The sequence below is a fragment of the Thamnophis elegans genome, chromosome 9 (genome assembly GCF_009769535.1).
Source record: "Thamnophis elegans isolate rThaEle1 chromosome 9, rThaEle1.pri, whole genome shotgun sequence".
Lineage (NCBI taxonomy): Eukaryota > Metazoa > Chordata > Lepidosauria > Squamata > Colubridae > Thamnophis > Thamnophis elegans.
In genome coordinates this window covers 38,196,342-38,218,014 of record NC_045549.1, presented here as the reverse complement: position 1 = coordinate 38,218,014, position 21,673 = coordinate 38,196,342, and positions in this window count along the sequence as shown.

The following is a 21,673-nucleotide window of genomic DNA, read 5'->3' as shown; positions in this document are numbered from 1 at the left end:
GTATTGTGAATGATATGAAGTTTCTAAGCTTTTTATTATTCCTGTAAAAGCATCAAAAGATTACTTAGCATTTTCAGAGAGATTAGAGAACATCATCTTCTTTTACCTTCTATTGAAAAAATGGGAGGTTTAAGCTATGTTTTAACATAAGACTATTTTTATTGTACAGAATTCTTCTACTTGTCTTTAATTTAAATGGCAGGCATAGTAGTCCTGAGCAGATTAGATTTTGCATTTTTAAGACATATTGAAGAAATACATTATTTAAGTACATAGACATGGTTGCATAATTGATAATTGCAAATGGCATGCCAAAAGTATATACATCTCTGGAAGTCTAGAACATAATTCTTTGCTCACTCATATTGACTGACTTAGTACAGAATGTTCACAGGGATAAATATGTTGATATCTTACAAATGGCTAAAAACGTCCTAGAGACGCTAAACCAATGTACAGAGAGTGTATGCATATTAACTGGAAATAGCTATTGGGTGGGGGTTATTTTTCAGTGTTTAATAAAAATATAAATTTCAAATCTATGCATCTAAAATGAAACTGAAATAAAATAACTTTCTAATAGGTCCTTCTTAAATATAATTTCAGGTTTTAATATGAGTTTCTGAAGTAAAGCCTCCAAAACTTGGTCATGCTCTAGATCCTTGATGGGAAACCTATGACACTTGTGCCACAGGTGGCACATGGTGCCATCTCTGCGGGCACACAAGCCGTTGCACTATGTCAGCTCCAGCATGCATGTACATGCAGGCCAACTGATTTTTGGCCTCTCTGGAGGGCCGGAGGAGACTGTTTTCATCTTCCCCAGGCTCCAGGAAAGCCTCCGGAAGTTTGGAGATGGACTGTTTCCAGCTTCTGGAGAGTCTCCAGGGAGGTGGGGGAGGCCGTTTTCACCCTCCCTAGGTTCTAGGACAGCCTCTAGAGCCTGGGAGGGCAAAAAAATGAAACTTCTGAAAGTCCCATTTTTTCCTTCCTGGACTCTGAGGAGGGTGAAAACAGCCTCCCTTGACCCACCCCAAAGGTCCTCTGAAAACAGGAAACAGTCTGTTTCTGTATTTCTGGTAGGTCCGGAAGTTCTGTTTTTCACCCTCCCTATTCACCCTTTCAGAAGTGTCACGATGTTTTTTTTTGTTTTGCCAGATGTGCTTATATTCTAAGACATATGGTAGGCTGAATCTTCTCTGTGAGCCTACTACGCATGTCTCTTTTGCTTTCTTCTCTCTCTTTCTGTTTTGCCTGCCATGAGGACGTAGGCTAGGAACTTTACCAGAATGTAGTTATTAGCCAGTAAGTTTGTTTGTTATTTATTTTACAATCAAAATGTGTTTTCTTAGAATCTACCTTGGGTTTATTTTGCTTAATCATACAGTATACTTCAAGGGAAAACCACGATTCACCCCTCATCAAACACAGGGCTGAATTTACAACCCTCACATGGCAGCAGAGGATGTTTGTAGGAGATTATGGTTTTTTCCTTGCTTGTTACTTTAATGATAAGAGTTTAGGTTAATTAGATAGATGATTACTTTAGTGACTGAGCAACTCTGATGTAAATCACTCCTAAGAATGCCTAAAAAGAAAAAAACAAGAAAGCATTCTGCAACAACTTTAAATATCTCTGATGAACAAATAAAAAGTATTTTACAAAGGCTCCAAGAAGAAGATTGCAAAGAGGCTGCTATTAAAGGCAATGTGATGAGCCGAGGTGGCAGCACTGCAGGCTACTGTTCAAATCTCACCGGCTCAGGGTTGACTCAGCCTTCCATCCTTCTGAGGTGGGTAAAATGAGGACCTGGATGTTGGGGCAATATGCTGACTCTGTAAAACCGCTAGAGGGGGCTGAAAGCCCTATGAAGCGGTATATAAGTCTAACTGTTATTGCTATTGCTATAAGTATGCATGCTCTCAACAGGTTTTTCAAGAACCTTCAGAGTTTGAAACACATGATACAAGGCAAAAGTTTTCACAGGAGCCTTTTCACTCCTACACAGAGAGAGAACTAATCATTCTCCTCAGAGTTCTGAGCAAGCTATAAAAGGCTATCATGATCAAATAGAAATTCTTTGACGTGAACTGTTCCAGGCCAAATGGCCTTATCTACCACTTGAGTTAAATAAGATGGACTCTCCTGTTGTTAAAACCTCTGAAAACACAAATTTTGGCTTCTTCTCCACAGCCCAAGGACACTCCCCTGGTGGATACTGTGTCAGGCCAATCAGAACAGAGATTTTTTTCTTCTCAATTTATACATGCCACGCAGGCAGAAAGTTTAACTGAGAAGCCTAAAGCTGAGACTCCAGCGCCATCTCCTGGCCAAAGTAATTCCTCAGAAACCCTAACCTGCATTTTGAATTCTTAAAGCAATTACAGATATTGCAACAAATGTTATCAAACATATCCTTAACTCACTCAGCTATTCAAGCTGCAATGCAACAAGTGCCTCCACAGGTCCAATCTTCAGCACCCCCTGGTGGTGCTGGTGCCTTTTTAAATGGAGCACAACAATACTTAATGCAGCAAGGGGAAATGGCTGCATCTTCAGCAGGCCATGTTAATATTGCAGCTCAAGCACAGCCAGCATTCCAAATGCACATTCCTCAACAGGCATCTTATGTTGCTCCATTGACTGGTGAGTCAAAATTTAAAATGTCAAGACAGAATTATAAGGCCTGGGTCAGTGAGGTTACACTTTTGCTTCGCAGAGAAGGTACCCATTATATGGTGTTTAATCCTCCTGCCCAGCCATGGACTCCTGCAATAAGAGACCCAGAGACTAAGGCTTGCACAACATTATTGATGTCCATGGATACTGAATTGCAAGTTATTTTTCCCCCGATGCAAGAGCCCCACAAATTTGGGTCCAATTTGAGAATTGCTACAGGCCCATCTCAATTGAATCTTCATGTTTGCTCATGTCTGAGTTCCATGGTTCGAGATTGAGACCTGGTGAACAATTTATTTATTTATTTATTTATTAGACTTCTATACCGCTTAATAGGGCTTTCAGCCCTCTCTAAGCAGTTTACAGATTTTTAGCAAATTGAGTCAGCAAATTGCCCCCACAGTCTGGGTCCTCATTTCACCCACCTCGGAAGGATGGAAGGCTGAGTCGACCTTGAGCCGGTGAGATTTGAACCGCTGAACTGCAGATCACAGTCAGCTGAAGTGGCCTGCAGTACTGCACCCTAACCACTCGGCTCTCAATTGGAGGACTTTTAACCAAACTGAAAGGAATGAGGAAAAGAATTGAGAGAGAAAGAAGAGATTTTGCATTGATAATATGCAAGTGGTCAGCATTATCATTAACTCATTGAATTATGAATGGAAAAATGTTATTGCAAGATTAACCAAGTCCCTATTGCTCAACGCACAGTGGACAATGTTTGCAGATTTTTAATTGAAGAAGAAGCAGTCATGTTAGCCACGCCACATTTGCAAAGACCACCCGCATCAAGACCTCCAGCGAGGAGTACTTTCCAAGGAAGAGCCTATGTTCCAAGGATGCCAAGATGCTACAACTGTGACCGTATGGGACATGCCACCCAGGATTGTCTCCAACGAGTTCCGGCTCCCGCCACATACCAGCCAGAGGAACAGATTCTGGAGGCAGAGGCAGAAGGCAAAGTCATCGTGGTCCAAGGCATGATTTACAAGCTCCACCTGCCACATTGGCCTTAACCAACGAACCACAACCACATCCAGGATATGATAAATGGCCTTTGTGGACTTTAGACAGTGGTGCAGCGTTGCATGTTACCTATAGAAAGGAATTGTTCACAGAGATGCACGAGTCTGAACCTGAAACTGTGTGACTTTATTCTTTCTCCAATCCTCCTTGTAAGGTTATAGGAAAGGAACTTTATGTTGAGAAGCTCGATGCGTTCATCCCTGATGTCTATTACATACCTACAACAAGTAGTAATTTGCTTAGTCAGAGTCACTTGTCTAGAGTGTTAAAGTACCAGGTTCACCATCTTGAAAAAGCAAGTTACATAGTTAAAAATGGAGATATTGTTGCTGAAACTATGCTAATTGGTGGTGTCTATTACATAAAACCAAAGTCTAAAACACAGGCAAGTATGCAAACTCCAAAAAGGGAAAGCACAGGCCCAGAGAGAGATGTTCCAGTGAGAGATCCTGTAGCTACTCCAAAGGCTCCTAAAGCCAAAAAAAAAAAAAAAAGAAAAAAAAAAGGTTGCTCAGAGCAAGCCTGAGGTTCCTCACAGAACTGTTAATGTTGCAAATTCACTAACTGGTAAACCTTTGCATTCCAGGTGTATCCATAAGTGGCATAGAAGATTGGGGCAGGCCACTTTCCGTGTTCTTAACAAAATGCCAGGGTTCACAAAAGGTTTGGATCTGAAGGGGTGTAAGGTGTTTTTGGATTGTGCTGTCTGCAAGAAGGCCAAATCCAAAGCAGCAGCCAATTCCCAAACATGCTACCGCCTGTCAACACACATTTTGATTTGGTACACACTGACGTAGTAGGTCCTTTTCCGCCAACACTTGGTGGTAGAATATATTTTCTAACAATTGTTGATAATTACTTTAGATATGGATATGTATATCCTATGAAAGAGAAATCTGATACCTTTCAGATCTTTAAAGACTTTGCATCTCTTGTTTCTACCCACACCAGAATACAGAGTGTCTGTAGTGCCGAATTCTTGTCTCAGTGTTTTCCAGGATCGGATGCGTAAGAATGGAATTCTTCATCAGACATCGGCCCCATACACACCGGCTCATAATGGAGTCCGCAGAATGAAGACGAAGGGGTCCTACAAACCATGATGCGTTTTCTCTTAGAAGACGCCAACCTCAGTAATCCATACTGGGGGTCAAGCTATCAAATATGCAAATTACATTGTCAACCCTATTTGGAGCAGTGTAATAAATCAGACTCCTTTCTTCATGATGTATGGCTACAAGCCCGATCTCAAGAACCTCCATATTTTTGGTTCATACGCTATGGTAAACCTTCTCTTAGCTCAAAGAAGAGAAGGAGGTCCAGTAGCAAAGAGACTGAGATTTATGGGTATTGATGATATTTCAAAATGGAGCAAATTTATTGACTCTAGACATGTAATTGTGATTTCCCAATCTGCTAATTTTGAGGAAGATGTTGACTGTTTCATTCCAATGATCCTGGTGTGTTTTTTTCCTAGAGATGATGATGTAGATGCCACGCAGCCTTATGACCAAGATTCACAGGCAGATATTCCATCCACTAGTTCTTCTCAACCTGATGTTCTGTCTTCGTGAGCTGCAGAAGCTGATGCTAGAGACGAATGTGAGAACGAGGACGAAGCAGAAGAAGAATGGACTGTTGTTCTGAGACATTCCAAGAGGGCCACAAAGAGAATCCCTCCACAGCGATATTCATGGCAATTGTCAAAAACACCCTTGCCTTTGATTTGCAATGTTACACTTCCTCCTGATACGTTCACACAAATCAAGCATCTTCCTGATCCAGAGCAAGAGAAGTGGTATGAGGCAATGCAGAATGAAATGGACAGTCTAAAGAAACTTAAGGTATTTACACCTGCAAAACTCCAGCAAACAAAAAAAAGTCATTGGCACTTGATGGGTCTATAGAATCAAAAAGAAGCCAAATGGTGAGTCATTGTACAAGGCCAGACTTGTAGCTCAGGGTTTCACTCAACGTTATCCTGAGGACTATACAAATACTTACTCACCGACAGTCAGAACTGAGAGTGTAAAAATTGCTTTAGCCACTGCAACTATGTTTGGTTTAGAAGTTTTCCAGTTTGATGTTGACATGGCTTACCTACATGCTGACCTAAATGAAGAAATCTACGTGAGAGGCCCTCCAGGATTCCGACAGCAAGAAGGAGATACCTGGTTTTTAAACAAAAGTCTTTATGGTCTGAAACAGTCAGGTTTAATGTGGTACTTATGTCTTACTGACAAACTAAATTCAATGGGCTTTATTAAGTCCGAAACTGATGAGTGCGTGTTCACAAAAGGATCTAACAATACATATGAGATCATTCTTGTTTATGTTGATGATATTGTTTATATTGGTCCAAATAAGAAAATGAGTGAGATTTTTGCTAAAGCTTTGCAAAGATATTTCACATTGAAATCTTTAGGTTATATTAACACTTACTTAGGTGTTCAGGTTGACAAAACACAGAAGTGGTTTAGTTTTTCACAAGAGGATAAAATTGAACCCGAGCATCTGCGTAAGATGATGTGTCTTATTTGATAATGTACCTGGTGTTTGCTCAACTGGCAAAAAGAAGGGGTGTCACAATGTTTTTTTTGTTTTGCCAACTGTGCTTATATTCTAAGACATACGGTAGGCTGAATCTTCTCTGTGAGCCTACTATGCATGTCTCTTTTGCTTTCTTCTCTCTCTTTCTGTTTTGCCTGCCACGGAGAGGTAGGCTAGGAACTTTAGCAAGTAAGTTTGTTTGTTATTTATTTTACAATAAAAATGTGTTTTCTTAGAATCTACCTTGGGTTTATTTTGCTTAATCATACAGTATACTTAAGGTGACCAGACGTCCCGATTTCAACGGGATGATCACGCTTTATAACAATTTATCCCGTGTCCCGGGCCGTTTTAAAAAAGTCCTGATTTTCTGGCTTCATGTTGAAAGCCCAATGGATTTGCTTAAGAAATCCTAACCGGGGCAAGACAAAAGACACCCTGTCTAATCCCTCTCTCTCTCTCTCTGTCTCAGTACTTTCATTGAAGATATTAAAACGTTAAAGCAACAAAACGGACCCCCCCGTGCCCCTTTTACTCACTTTTATAAGAAAAAATGACCAAATACCATAGAGCTCCAGGAAGCACGTGGTTAGAGAGGTCGGGAGTGTTACTTCCTGGATTTTCCGGAGGGGAGGGGCACGGAAGTTGGATGTCTGCTCCAAAATGGTAGCAAAGTTTCTTTGAAAAATATTTCCCTGACTAATTTCACCGTTTCAATTTGCTCAGTTCTTTGTATTAACATCTACATCATTCTGGGTTGACTTGTAGTGCAAGCCTGCTGATAAGTGAGCTGGGTTTTTTTCTTTTATTTTTTAAATGTATTTTAAAATAATATTTTATTTATTGCGCATAGGATTTTTTAAAATTCTGTGTGGATTCTTTTTTTAAATTGTCTTAGACTATTTAAAAAAAGATTCTATCCAAAATAAATTGAAGAGAAACCATGTTTAAAAATTCTATGCACAATACTTTGAAATATATTGTGCATAGAAAGAATAGTTTGAAATGTTTTACTTCAATTTATTCTGTGTGGATTCTTTTTTTAAATTGTCTTAGGCTATTTAAAAAAAGATTCTATCCAAAATACAAAATACCAGCTGCAGTTATTCACTTAAGAACTGTGGCAAGAAAGGTGGTATAATGGGCTTAGTGACCAAAGTTACAATGGCATTGAAAAAAGTGACTGATGACCATTTGTCACACTTAGCGACCATTTTCACACTTAGCAACCGTTGCAGCATCCTCATGGTCACGCGATCAAAATTTTGATGTTTGGCGACAGATTCGTATTTATGATGGTTTCAGTGTCCTGGGGTCATATCTTTTGACAAAGTCAAATGGGGAAACCAGATTCACTTACGTTACTAACTTATCAGCTGCAGTTATTCACTTAAGAACTGTGGTCACAAAGGTGGTATAATGGGCTTAGTGACCAAAGTTACAATGGCATTGAAAAAAGTGACTGATGACCATTTTTCACATTTAGCTACCATTTTCACACTTAGCGACCATTGCAGCATCCTCATGGTCACGCAATCAAAATTTTGATGTTTGGCAACAGTTACAATTTATATTTGTAAATGGTAGTTATGTTGAAATAAAAAAAATATTACAATACTATTTTTGCGTTGTATGAAAATTTTTGTTGCTCCGTATAAAATTTTTAATCAAACCTCCTCCCCCCCCCGGTCAAAGGTGTCCCTCTTTACCAATCTGAAAATCTGGTCACCTTAAATATACTCCAAGGAAAAACCACGATTCACCCCTCATCAAACACAGGGCTGAATTTACAACCCTCACAAGGAGGGAAAGCCAGAATAATTATTTAGTGTATGCTTGGCATACATTATTTGTCAGCATTTGTTAGGTTTGTGTATTATGAAAAGTTCTTAATAATACCATCAATTTAAAACATATAACTAAGCAAATCCAGCCCAAAAGCAATCAACATTTTTTTCCTTTCCAAACTTTTCTTATTTTGTCTATTCTTGTCACTATTTGAAATTCCAGGTTTCTTTATTGTCAGAATTACAGTGTATGCTACATTTTATTCAGAATCATAAACCAACATAGATAACATTTCTCCTCACAATGTGGGTAAATTAATCTGAGAGTGACTGGCCCAAAGTTACCTAGTGGTTTAAGATGAACTTTAATCCAGATCCTCCAAGTGTTAATTTAACCATTATGTCACACTGGTCTAGATATATTATCTTAAGATATTGATATGTTTCAGAATAATATGCACTGGGGTGGAGACTCTTTGCACTCCAGATGTTGCCAAAGTAGAATTCAGTTTAGAATTCCTCTGGGAGGGCAAAAACTGCCTCTCCCAGGCTCCAGAGGACCTCCGGCGTTTGGAAACAGATGTGTCTCCAGACCCTGGGAAGGCTGTTTTCGTCCTTCTGGAGGCTTTAGGAAAGGCTCCAGAGCCTGAGGAGGGTGAAAACTCCCCCCTCCAGTGCAGGGAGGGGGTAGCGTACACATGCATGGGACGGGCCATGTACGAATGCACAGGTGTGTGGGGTACATTGCATTGTAGATGTGGGGCACCTGCATGTGCACTATTGTGCACACACACACAATTTTGGCATGCCAGGGCAGAAAGGTTCACCATCACTGCTGATTTCTTTCAATCTTATAGTTCCATGACTGTGGATTTGTACAATTTCAGTGAAAGGTTGCTACATTTCTCCAGTTTAATATGTCACTGGACTCAATAGACAATTGCCTGTGTTTTGCCTTTTTCTATAATTAACTATCATGATCTTAGCAACAGTACTGTTAAAAGACAAAAGTCAAATTGTCACTTTTTGCCTGAGTTTTTGCAAACTCACGCTAGAAAACAATTTACTTAATTCATGTTTCTTCAGTAATTGATTATGCAAATATTATTTATTGTGCCGCTGCAAGTACATCTTTGCATAAATTGGATATGTTTTGTCATTCTATGTTGCACTTTATTTAGAAATATTCCATTCTCTGCTCATCAAAGATGACTTTGTTCCATGGTAAACTAGTCTTCATTAGACAGTTTCTAGGTATTAGCATTTATCAGTAAGGAAATTTAGAGAAAAACCCAACAATGCATTCATCTTAATCACACTCCTTTTTCCATTAAATGCTTTCTCAAATCCCCAGGCAGACTTTACTATTTTTCTGAATGTTAAATTTTAATATACAAAATATCCCTTCTCCCCACTTCTGCTTTCTCATACATTTGTTATTGTTAAAAGTAGCATTAAAGTTTCAAATAAGCTATTTCAAATAAGCCAATTAAATTAAAGCAACACAGTTTATTTTAGATGTGGGTACAATTTGTTTTGAAACAAACTTGATTATATCATTCTTGTTAAGGAGACATATATTTGTCAATATAGTAATTTATTTGCTGAAGTGTGCATTGGATTAACTATTTATTCTCATATGTATCTATTCATCTACAGTATTTGCCACTTATGGTATTAGCGACCCTACATTATCTATCTGAGAGGGTTCTTATTTTAAGAGAATCAGATCTTTTGAACAATTTTATGAAAGAAAAGCAAGAGATGAAATCAAAAGAATATTATATTAACAATGGACATAAAGAGACAAAGATGTGAATCCTATCCATTGAATGTCAAGATACTTGGGTACTGAGCTCAGGGTTTTGTTGACATCCTATTAGTATTTTAATATATCTATACAGTATATAATATATATTTTGGAGATCATCTTTCGAATAACCAGGTCCTATGTTATAAAGGGCATTATAGCAGCAGCCAGCATCTTGAATCAAATTCAGAAGCAATTGATGACAAGTGCAGCATGCAAAACAGAGGTATTACCTGGATATTTGGGGTGAGGTTAATAGTAGACAGTTTAAGGTTAAAGATTTCGGGATTTGAAGATGCAACAACAGAGTGTATTCCAGGCATTGATCACTTTGTTGTATCCCGAAGCATGCCCATCACTGCATTCTGGAATGGTTGAAACTACTGGGTAGTGTTCAAGAACAGCCCTATAAACAGTGCTTTGCAGTAGTCAAGTAATGAGATGACCAGAACATGAATGACTATTTGAAAGGTCCCCTAATCTAGAAGAGGATGCAATAGGCACATAGATGAAACTAGACAAAATTCTTCTAACTACAGCTGCCTTCTGTTCATAGAGTGATTCGGAAAGAACCCACCTCCCCAATTTCACAACATTCAAGATCATAGCTGGAACATTCCCAGATCTTGATTGTCCAAACATCCTCAGAAACTTAATAGGAAATGGTTCCTCCCCAGTGAAACTAGCACAGCCTTCAGGGATAGAACTTCAACAGCTTCACTTCTGTGGCTCAGGGTCACAAGATATAATTGAGTGCCATATACTGATGATACTGTACCCCAAACTAGTAAATGACATCACCTGGTTGTTCATGTAGAAATCGAAAAGCAGGGGAAACAGAATACAACCTGTGCCATGCCACCAGTGAGAGGTTTAGGGGACAATCTTTCCCCACTACCAATATCAAAAAATTAGTCATTGCTAGTTACATTTACATATCAGAGAAGTGTGTCATGGGGTCTGCTTTCCAAGCTTTATTAAACAGCATTATAATAATGAAAGGCCTAGATTGACTTGGGATTGGTCTATTATTCAGAGTATTTCCACTTAATTAGCTTCTCTAGTCTCATATAATAAATGCAGGAGCTGTGCCTTAGGTTAAAGCTATATGGTGTTTATATGTGGCAAGTTATAGTTTTTCCTTGTGGGTATCCCAACCTCCCAGATACTTATGGATGTCATAGCTATATGAATCCACATTCTGCTATTTTGTTCTGCTATTTTCTTGCAGTGAGCTTAATCTTAGTCTTTTTTTGAAGGTAATTTTGAAATTAAACCTGGTAGAAAAACAGAAATACTTCTCATACCTTAAGATGGATAGCATATGTTATCAGGGTACAGTGTACAGTATTTCTCTGTTGTGATATCCCAACTTTGCTTTTCCCATGAAGGCCAGCAACACAGCCAATAGTGAAGACACTTTTTTCCCTTTATCCTTACATCCAGGACTTACCAACAGCAGATTGGCTTCATTCTATTATCATTTATCAGAATCAGATAATAATTTGGTTTTAGCTGTCTTAAATGGTTTAAGTATCAAATATGATATCAAACTTAAGTGAAGGACTCACAGTTCCACATAATTATTCACTTTCTCAAGATGTATAGGCTCAAAATCTTTTTACAAATCGACTTCCTGGGGGCGTGGCCTGTTGCCGAGGAGGGCTCCACCGAGCTCCTCAGAGATCTGGTCTGTATATCTAAATAAGATCATAGATAGCACCCCTTTTTGGCTAAGAAAGGGGCAGGGAGTAGCTCTGTAGGCTAGGGTCTATTCGTAAGCCACAGCCTTTTTCTTTTTTTTGGCTGTGGATAGAGATTAGATCCAGCCGGAGCGGAGCTTTTATCTCCAGCCAGTTCTTCTCAGCTGCCTTTTTTTTTGGCAGCCCCAGACAGGCTAGCCCCCCCCCAGGACAAAACAAAGTTTTTTTTCAAGCTAGAATTGATACGGGCGGGTCCCACCCCTGTGAGATTTATGTTTTTATTACTATCTTAAATACCAGCACCATTTGTCTTAGAGACTTCTTTGTCTAAATGGATTTCAAAATGGCGATTTCTCTCCGTGGATGATTGATAGTGGATATACTTAGCCGGTTTTACCTTCCTGCAGACCGCTCCTTAACAAAATAAACTCTTCTTCTTTGGAAACAGAGGGGAGCAAAGCGCTGCTTACTTGTTTATTTATTATGGCACCCAGGTCAAAGAAGCGCCTTGCTACAAATGTGTCTAAAGAATTTAAAGAATTTTTACTGGAACCACAGCCTTTGTCTCCTATGCCTTCTACTGGAGAACTTTTAACACAGGAATATTTCTTTAAAATGTTTAATGATTTTAAACAAGAAATTAAGGAATTTGTATTGGAACTATATGATGATTTAAAGTCTAAAGTTAATCAAATGAAGGCGAATACGTTTGCAGCCGTGTCTGCCCTGTCAGATTATTCTGCTGAAATAGAGAACAAATTGGAAAGTTTGGAGAAGGCTAATTTTAATTTGACTACCAATATTCAAATTTTACAACAAAAAATTAGAGACACTGAACAACAGCTTATGATGATAAATTTTAATAGGAAGGCATTTGCAATAAGAGTCAGAGGATTCTGTGAAAAGGAGCAAGAGAATCTGAAACAGACCTTTGCTGAAGCCTTCAGCCATGCGGTGGGAAGCCCGGGACTTAATTTTGATTGGCAGATTCGGAAAATCTATCGCCAGAACTCATTGATAGCGGAACAGCGACAGCTCCCGAGGGACATAATTATACATTTCTCTACAAAAGAATCTAGAAACGCGATTGTGCAAAAGTTTCATAACAACAGTCTCCGAGTTGATGACCAGGACCTGATTGTCTTCAAAGATATACCTTTCCAGATGTTGAAAGCAAGAAGGGACTACACCTTTTTAACTAAAGAGCTTAGGAGTCAACAGATTCGATACAGATGGGAGGCCCCTGCCGGCATCACGGTTACATTTGAGAATCAAAGATTTCGTCTTAACTCTGTTTCGGAGGCTCAAGATTTCTACTGTAGGACTTTGAAGGCGGGACTTCCTGACTCACTTGGAAGAGAGGAGAGACAAGCGGAAGGAGAAGGCAAGCGGCAGGCCATGTGGCTGCAAGATGGAGGGGGTAGCCTTTCCTCCCTTGGAGAAACAGAAAAACAGAGATCGAGAATTTAGACATTTCAAAATATTCGCCAAAGTTAAGGACTGAATGGGGGTTTGAGACCTCTCTCCGGTAGAAAAAGCGGACTAATTCTTATCAGAAGGGAAAGCTGGGTGAAACTACTTTGAGCTAGATTTTAAATTAACGTTAGCATAAATTTGATAGTGGTAAACATTAGACAAGCAAGGGATGAGGGTAAAATATATGTGGAATGATTTACGTTGTTTAAAGCTTATTAGAACAGAAAGCCGGTTGGGATTATCTTAAGATAGGTGTAAAAAGAATGCGGAATGATTTATGTTGTTTAAACTTTGTTAGAAGGGACTATTTTAAAACAGAAGGTTAACTGACTCTTGCTGAAAGTATTATTTGAATATGTGGAATGATCCATGCTATTTAACTTTTATTAGAAGGGAAAGTTGGTTGAAATTGCTTTGAGTTAGATTTTAAACAAATGTTAGCATAAATTTGGTAGTGGTAAATATTAGACAAGTAAGGGATGAGGGTAAAATGCATGTGGAATGAACTACGTTATTTAAATCCTATTAGAAGAGAAAGTCGGTTGGAATTATCTTAAGATACAAGTTGATTTCTGTGTAAAGTAATATTTGATCTACGCTGCTTAATTTTACTAAGAAGGGGAAGCTTGGCTAGATTATTTTGAATTACTGTTTGAAAAGGAGGTTAAGAAAGATCATTTACGCTGTTTAAATTTTACTAGAAGGGAATGCTTGATTACTCTTCTGCAAAGTAATCTGAATATGTGGCATGAACCACGTTGTTTAAATTTTATCGGAAGGGATCATAAGGTTTAGGAAGAGGAACGGGAGAGTCTACAGAAGGTTGGGGTAAATAGCAAAGAAGTAAGAGACGAGAATAAAATATAGATAGAATGATTTATACTATTTAAGCATAGATAAAGATGGGGGGCTGAGATCAACACAAAGAGTGGTTTCTTTTTTTTCTTTTTTTCTTTTCTTTTTTCTTTTCTCTCTTCTTTTTTTCTGTTTTTCTTTCTTTTGACATATTACTTTTATTTTTTAATCCATATGTATACAAGATATTTTAGACAGAAGGTAGTGCCAGGTGTGGGCCCTGGGAAGTCGGGAGGATTAGGGATGGGGATTTGTGGGGGGGGGGGTGGGGGGTGTTAACATAGTCTTAATAAGAACAAGAATGTATTTATATACGGTGGTTCTTTTTTTTCTTTCTTTTTTTTTTCCTTTCCTTGGTTCATTTTACTTTTATCAGATCAAACAACACTCGAATAAAGGCATACACCAAGGAGGGAGGTAGAGGGAAAGAAGAGGGAGGAGTAAGGAAGGAGTAAGGGGAATGTAAGGAGGGTGTGTGGGGAGTAAGGGGAGAAGGAAGGCTTGAGGGGAAAGGGAAGTAGGAGGGGAGTGTTAGAGGGAGAAAGGAAAGTTGGAGGGGGTAGATGGGGTGTATGGAGGATGGAAGGGTTAGGTGGAGTTGCGAATGATGAGTTGTGTTTCCTTTTTTTGTTCGTTTTATCTCCTTTTTTTTTCTTTTCTTATAGTAAATACCCTGTATATAAGTGATTGCAAATGGAATGTGAAAAATGAATAAAATATATTTAAAAAAAAAATCTTTTTACAAATCATCACATGCTATTACTCCTTTCATTTCAGATTTTATCTATCTGGATTCCAACTCAGAATAAAAACAAATTATTTTATTCACAAAATGTTTTCAGATGATCACAATTTATACTAATTGATTTTTCTGCCAACATTTTTCAGATGCAATAATGACAGAAGAGCAATTCTACTTCTTTCAGCAGTTCCAAGGAGGCCTCATAGCCATTTGCACTACTCCACTGACTCTGACAATACAGATAAAGCTCCAGGTGACCTTAACAACTCACTAAAAATGCAAATGACCAGCTGTCTGCAAGGAATATAAATCCTTCCGTTTTCCGCCATCCAGTCAGAGTTGAAGAAGCTTCTTCGATGAGAAATGAAACATCTTCAAAGAAAAACATGAAAGTCCAGTTGCCTCTTGAAAAGCACCTTTGGGACACTATATGGTAATTCAGACTTAAATTTCAACCCATATATGGTCAAACTAACTTCTCATTTTACTAAGGTGACCAGATTTTCAGATTGGTAAAGAGGGACACCTTTGACCGGGGGGGCGGGGGTTGATTAAAAATGTTATACGGAGCAACAAAAATTTTCATACAACGCAAAAATAGTATTGCAATGTTTTTTTTTAATTTCAACATAACTACAATTTACAAATATAAATTGTAACTGTTGCCAAACATCAAAATTTTGATCACGTGACCATGAGGATGCTGCAACAGTCGCTAAGTGTGAAAATGGTCGCTAAGTATGAAAAATGGTCATCAGTCACTTTTTTCAATGCCATTGTAACTTTGGTCACTATATCACCTTTCTTGCCACAGTTTTTAAGTGAATAAATGCAGCTGATAAGTTAGTAACATAAGTGAATCTGGTTTCCCCATTTGACTTTGTCAAAAGGTGATTATATGACCCCAGGACATTGAAACCATCATAAATACGAATCTGTTGCCAAACATCAAAATTTTGATCGTGTGACCATGAGGATGCTGCAATGGTCACTAAGTGTGAAAATGGTCACTAAGTGTGAAAAATAGTCATCAGTCACTTTTTTCAATGCCATTGTAACTTTGGTCACTATACCACCTTTCTTGCCACAGTTCTTAAGTGAATAAATGCAGCTGATAAGTTATTAACATAAGTGAATCTGGTTTCCCCATTTGACTTTGTCAAAAGGCAATTACATGACCCCAGGACACTGAAACCATCATAAATACGAATCTGTTGCCAAACATCAAAATTTTCATCGTGTGACCATGAGGATGCTGCAATGGTCGCTAAGTGTGAAAATGGTTGCTAAGTGTGAAAAATGGTAATCAGTCACTTTTTTCAATGCCATTGTAACTTTGGTCACTAAATGTTTTCCCCCTCCTCGAGACACCTCACTTCTTCCTTCATTCCTCTTGCTTATCTACCTTCACCTTATCCGTCTTCTGCTCTTTTCTTCTCTTCCTTCCTTTCTCCTTCCATCCTCTCTTCTTTCCTCACTCACTCCCTTCCTCCTTTTCTCTTCCTTCCTCCTTCCATTCTTTCAACTTCCTTTCTTTTGCCTATCTACCTTCTCTGTCTTTCTGCTCTTTCCATTTCTCTCTTCTTCTTCGTTTCTGTTCCTTCCTTCTTCCATCCTTTCACCTTCCCTCCTTCCTATTTCTTCCTTCCTTCTGCCTATCTACCTTCACCTTCTGTCTTTCTGCTCTTTCCCTGTCTTCCTCTTTCCTCCCTCCCTTCTTTCCTTTCTAGTTCCATCTTTTCTTCTTTCCTCTCTCCCTCCCTTTTTCTTTCTTCCTTCCTTCCTCCTTCCTCTTGCCTATCAACTTCATCCTCCTCGTCTTTCTGCTCTTTCCCTCTCTTCCCCTTTTCTTCCCACCTCCTTCCCTCTTTTCTCCCTCCCTTCTTCTTTTTCTTCCTTTCTTCTTCCATCTTCCTCCTTCTCCTTCCTCCTTCTATTCTTTCTCCTTCCTTCCATGTTTTCTCCTTCCATCTTCTCCCTCCCTCCCTTCTTCTTTTCCTTCCCCCCTCCCTCCTTCCTTCCTCTCCCTCCCACTCTCTCCTTGGGAGGGGTGGGGGGTGGGGGGCAGCAGAGACCAAATAAAGTCAGAAAATCTTATTAAAACTTTCCTATTTGTTGGATTGCCTTGCTGCGAACTTATAAACCAAATCAGGGGAACATTTTGCAACCGAGGGTGCTGCAAGGAGAGGCAGTCCTGCCCCAGTTTTGCAAGGAATGAGAAACGGTGCTTTAAAACGAAGCAACTGCAATCGGAACCGCAGACAGGGAAAGAAAGAAAGAAAGATCCTTGTAGCACAAAACCCACCTTTCCATGGTTGTGAGAACATAAACAAAACAAAAAAAGGCACAGCGTCTCTCCGCCCTCTGAATGGGACTCAGCGTGACTCCGAGCCGGGCGGGGAGATAAGCACCTTCATTTGCATTCTCTGCGACCATGATGCTTTGCAAGGAACATTTCCCTGGGCTTTTTGCAGATTTTTCCTTTCTTGCTTAAATAAAAAGAACGGGACTTCTTTAAAACGCCACAGCTCTTTCAGCCTAACAAAAATGCAAGTTCTTCCTTCGTCCTTCTCCGTCACTAACAGCTGGGGGCTCAGAAATCGGAGTGCAAAGCCAGTCCTCCATCTCTTCCCTCTTCCCTCTTCCCGAATTCACTCCGAAGTTTTAAATCTCCCTTCTGTGCATAAACACTCCCTCCCTTTCTCTCTCTCTCTCTCTCTCTCCCCCTCCCTCTCTCTCTCTCTCTCTCTCTTTGTCTCTCACTCTCTGTGTGGCTCTTTGCCTCTATCTCCCTCCCTCCCTCTCTCTGTCTCTCTGTCATTCTCTGTGTGTGTCTGTCTCTCTCTCTCTGTCTCTCCTCCCTCCCTGTGTGTGTGTGTATGTGTGTGGGGGATCCCTGCCACCGCGGATGGGCTCCGGACTAGTGGAGCCTCCTCTTCCTCCTTTTTAACCAGGCTATCTTCGGCTGCTGCACAATCCCAAGGTTTGCTAAATCCGGCGCGGTTTCAGAGAAAGAAGGCGTGCGAGAAAGCCCCCCCCCCATCCCCGCTGCCTGAACATTTGAATGAAGGAGGCTGCAGGCTCCTTTGTCCTCGGCTATGCAATTTTCTTTCGTTCTCTGCTGCCCGAACGAGTGAACGAGGCAGAGGGAGAATGAAAGGAGGTTGCATCCCTTCTGTCTCCCCGTTGCTCAGAAAAGCAACTGCGGGAAGGTCCTTTGGTGGCGGCAGGCGTTCTAGAACCTGCCTGCTAGCAAAGGACCTTCCCAGAGTTGCTTTTCTGAGCAACGGGGAGACAGAAGGGACAAAATACCGGCTGGCTGGGATGGGTATACACAATGATGCCAGACCAAGATTCCTCCATGATCCCCAGGAAGAGGCAGAGAAGCGAAAAGCAGCCACAGCATCGGCGCAGAGAGAGGAAAGGAAGCTGCAGCCGAAGGGGGAGATGCTCGCTATGGTTCCCTGCTAGAAGCCGCCAAGGGCTGCGTCCACCGCTCATGGCTTCCAGGTGCCGTTTGGCAATGGGAGGCCAGCAACCACCGCTTCCCTAAATCCCTAAAGTCTCCGCTTCGCGGGAGCCAGTACTGTTGCCCGCTTTCCTTCTCTCTCCGTTGTGCTCCGAGCTCCACCTACCACACAACACTGTGACCTTTCCTCTGACAGAAATGTAAATTTTTAGGGAAGGAAGCACGGAGTGATAGTCTAGGCCGATCGGACCTTCCTGGCCGCCTTTGCCGTTTCCAGCCTTGGTGCAGGGGTAAATGCGGTGCCCTTGCGGGGGCTCCTCCACCCCGCTGCCCTTCCCCCACCTGCAGCCCCCCCCCGGCCTTGGGGTGGGTGTCTCCCGTGGGAGCCCGGCTCGTTTCTCCCGTGCAGGAGTTGTCGGCGGGCGCGGATGTGCTTTGTTTGCAGCGGGCATGTGGCGCTCTTGCTTCACTGGGCTCCTGGTTCCCTCCCTTCAACCCCGTTCAGAGCAGCTCTTTGGCTGCGCCCACATTTGCTTTGATAGAAATCACTGCAGCCCCAAGTGCACCGATCTCGGCGTTTTTCGCATCGGGGTGTGCTGCAAGAAGAGGGAGTGAGTGAAGACCTTTTCTAGCCGATGCAAAGGACTTCCCAAGACTTGCTTTGCAGCAATCCAGATTCACTCCCTCCCTCTTGCAGCCCGCCCCATGCGAATTCCCCCCCCTCCCCGCATCTTCTACCGGGTTTCTCAGGGTAGGGAGGCCGCGGGCTGGTAGTAGCCGCTGCAGGCTGGCTTTCCCTCCCCGCCCCGCCTCCTCCACTAGCCTTTGTCCCTCCACAGTAGGGTGGCTGGGGGAGGAGATGGCCCCGCCCAACTCCGCAAAGGGGGAGAAGGAGAGGAGGGCCGTCTCTTCCCCCAGCTGCCCTACTGTGGAGGGACAAAGGCTAGTGGAGGAGGCGGGGTGGGGGGGGGAAAGCCAGACTCCCTAGGGAAGGCCTTCCCTTGTTAAAGGCCACCGCCGCCCACCCGAGGCGGCGAAGCTTTCCGATTCCCACCGGTTGCTCACCAGTGAAGCAGCAAAAGCAAACGGCGAAGGCGAAATGAAATGGAGACTCGTGTGGCGTGCTTAAGTGGACTCCAGCCAATCAGTGAGCTGGCTGGGATGCCGCGTGCTTAAAGTTTTCCATCCCAGCCAGCTCACTGATTGGCTGGAGTCCAGGCCAATCAGTGAGCAGCAGGCTGGGCTGGCTTAGATTTTAAGTGTAGAATAGAATAGATGGGGGAACGGAACGAGTGAGCTAGCGGCAGCTGATGGGCGGGGGAGCCAGTGAGCTCCAAAATAAAGCGGGGTTTTTTGAGAACCAGGCGGGACGCGGGAAAAATGATGAAAATGCATGCCTGTCCCGCCAGATGCGGGACGCCTGGTCACCCTACATTTTACACATCTTCTACAAAAGCAACTATTTAGACACGGTTGGGAAGAAGGAGAACACCTCAGGAATAATTTTGTTATGGGATCTCTTAGTTTCAGACATTAGAAAAATCTTAAAGTGCACTCAGCTATCTAGAAACTTTTTTTGGAACCACAAGAGTAAACTAGCTTAATTAGGTCTTCTTTCTGTGGCATTTTAGAGCTCACGTTAACCTCATAAAAGAAGGGAGTGAAATGTCATTGTAAGGGATTAAATATTGCTCAGAACCAGGATGTGTAGTCAGGGGAGGCAGGGGAGGCAGAGCCTCACTACTGTCATCATGAAAAGAAAAAAAATGTAAAAGGAAGAAGGCTGAGCTAGTTGCTGTCAGAGTCACAATGGATGACTCTGCTTAGTGTTTAAACTGTTTTAAAAAGCCTCTAAAAAAGTGCCATCTACAGGAGGAGGCAGGAGAACCACGTGCCTCATTTAGTCTATCTTTATGATCACTCGAGCAGAGTTAAGCAAGGGTTAAAAGCCAAAAAATCCTGATGTAATGAGGCACGTCATTCTCCTGCCTCCTGTAGAGGGCACTTTTTAGAGGCTTTTTAAAACAGTTAAGCAGAGTCATCCACACAGTGACTCTGTCAGCAACTAGCTCAGCCTTCAGCTCTTGTCTTTTTCCTTTTCCTTCTTTTTTCTTTTCATGATACGCTTCAAAGTGCTAGTCGTAACTTATAAAGCCCTTCATGGTATTGGACCTGGGTACTTGAGAGACCGCCTGCTGCCAATTACCTCCCAAAGACCCGTCAGATCACACTAATCTGTGTGCTAATCTGGTTCCGTCCACCAGCCAATGCCATCTGGCTACTACCCGGGGGAGGGCCTTCTCTGTAGCAGCTCCGGCCCTTTGGAATGAACTCCCCGCGGAGATCCGGACCCTCACCTCTCTCCAGGCCTTCCAGAAAGCTGTCAAAACCTGGCTGTGCCGGCAGGCCTGGGGTTGATGAGTTCCCCTCCCCTCTCGACTGGTATGGCTGTGTGATTTTCGTGTATTTTAATTATGTGTACTGTTGTTTATGTTCCCTTTCCCCTTTGAGTTGTTCACCGCCCTGAGTCCCTCCTGGAGAAAGGCGGCATACAAATAAACCCAATAAATAAATAAATAAATAAATAAATAAATAAATAAATAATAAATAAATAATGGCAGGCAAGAGCAGAGTTGAAATCCGCTCTGAAACAGCTGTAAAAGGTACGTGACTGCATGCAGAGCTAGATTGCCTTCTCTCTCTCTCTCTCTCTCTCTCACTCTCTCTCTCACACACACACACACACACCTACCTGGATAAAAGTATATAAGCCCAGCTTCACTGATTACAAGTTTGAAAAGGCAATGTGACTCCACCTGCAATCAAAGGCTCGGATCGGAAGGCAGCAGGGGAATGGGGGGGGGGGTATGGCAGAGGAGCTGCTTTCAAGCCATTGGAAAATATATCCAATCCAACTTCTGTGTTTGTGTTTGTTTGAGAGTGAGTGAGTGAGAGAGGGATCCAACTTCTCTGTGTGCGTGTGTCTGTTTGAGAGAGGGAGGAGGGAGGGAGAGCGGGAGGAAGGAGGGGGAGGGACAAGAAAAAGAATGAAGGAAAAAATTTTCACAAAGGAGAAAAACAAATGCTGTTGCTTTAAATCAGAACTGAGCATGCCTGGCTGTGGAATTCTGGGAGTTGAAGTCCACAAGTCTAAAAAAATTTGAAACCCCTGTTTCAGTGCCTCACCAGCCATAAACCTCACTGCACGTCACTGCTCAGAACCCTATTACGTTTTATATTATATGAGATAAATCCAGTTCTGAAATGTGGCTACCACACAATCCTATGGTAGTCTTGACAGCAATGAACTCTCAAGATGATTTTGTACCCAGAGAGAATAAGTTAAAATTACCCACTATAAACAATGTGGGCACTTCATAATGCTCCTGCAATAAGAAAGCAGCTTGGTTAAGATGGGAATATTGTATAATAGAAACAACATCAGCTTGTATTTATGGCTTATTCTCATTAATCTGGCATAACATCTAGTAACCAGCAGTATCTGGTAACCTCGTATTGGCTAGGGCTTCCTAGTCTACTGTAGTTATAGCACATTTCCTGACCTACAGCATCTT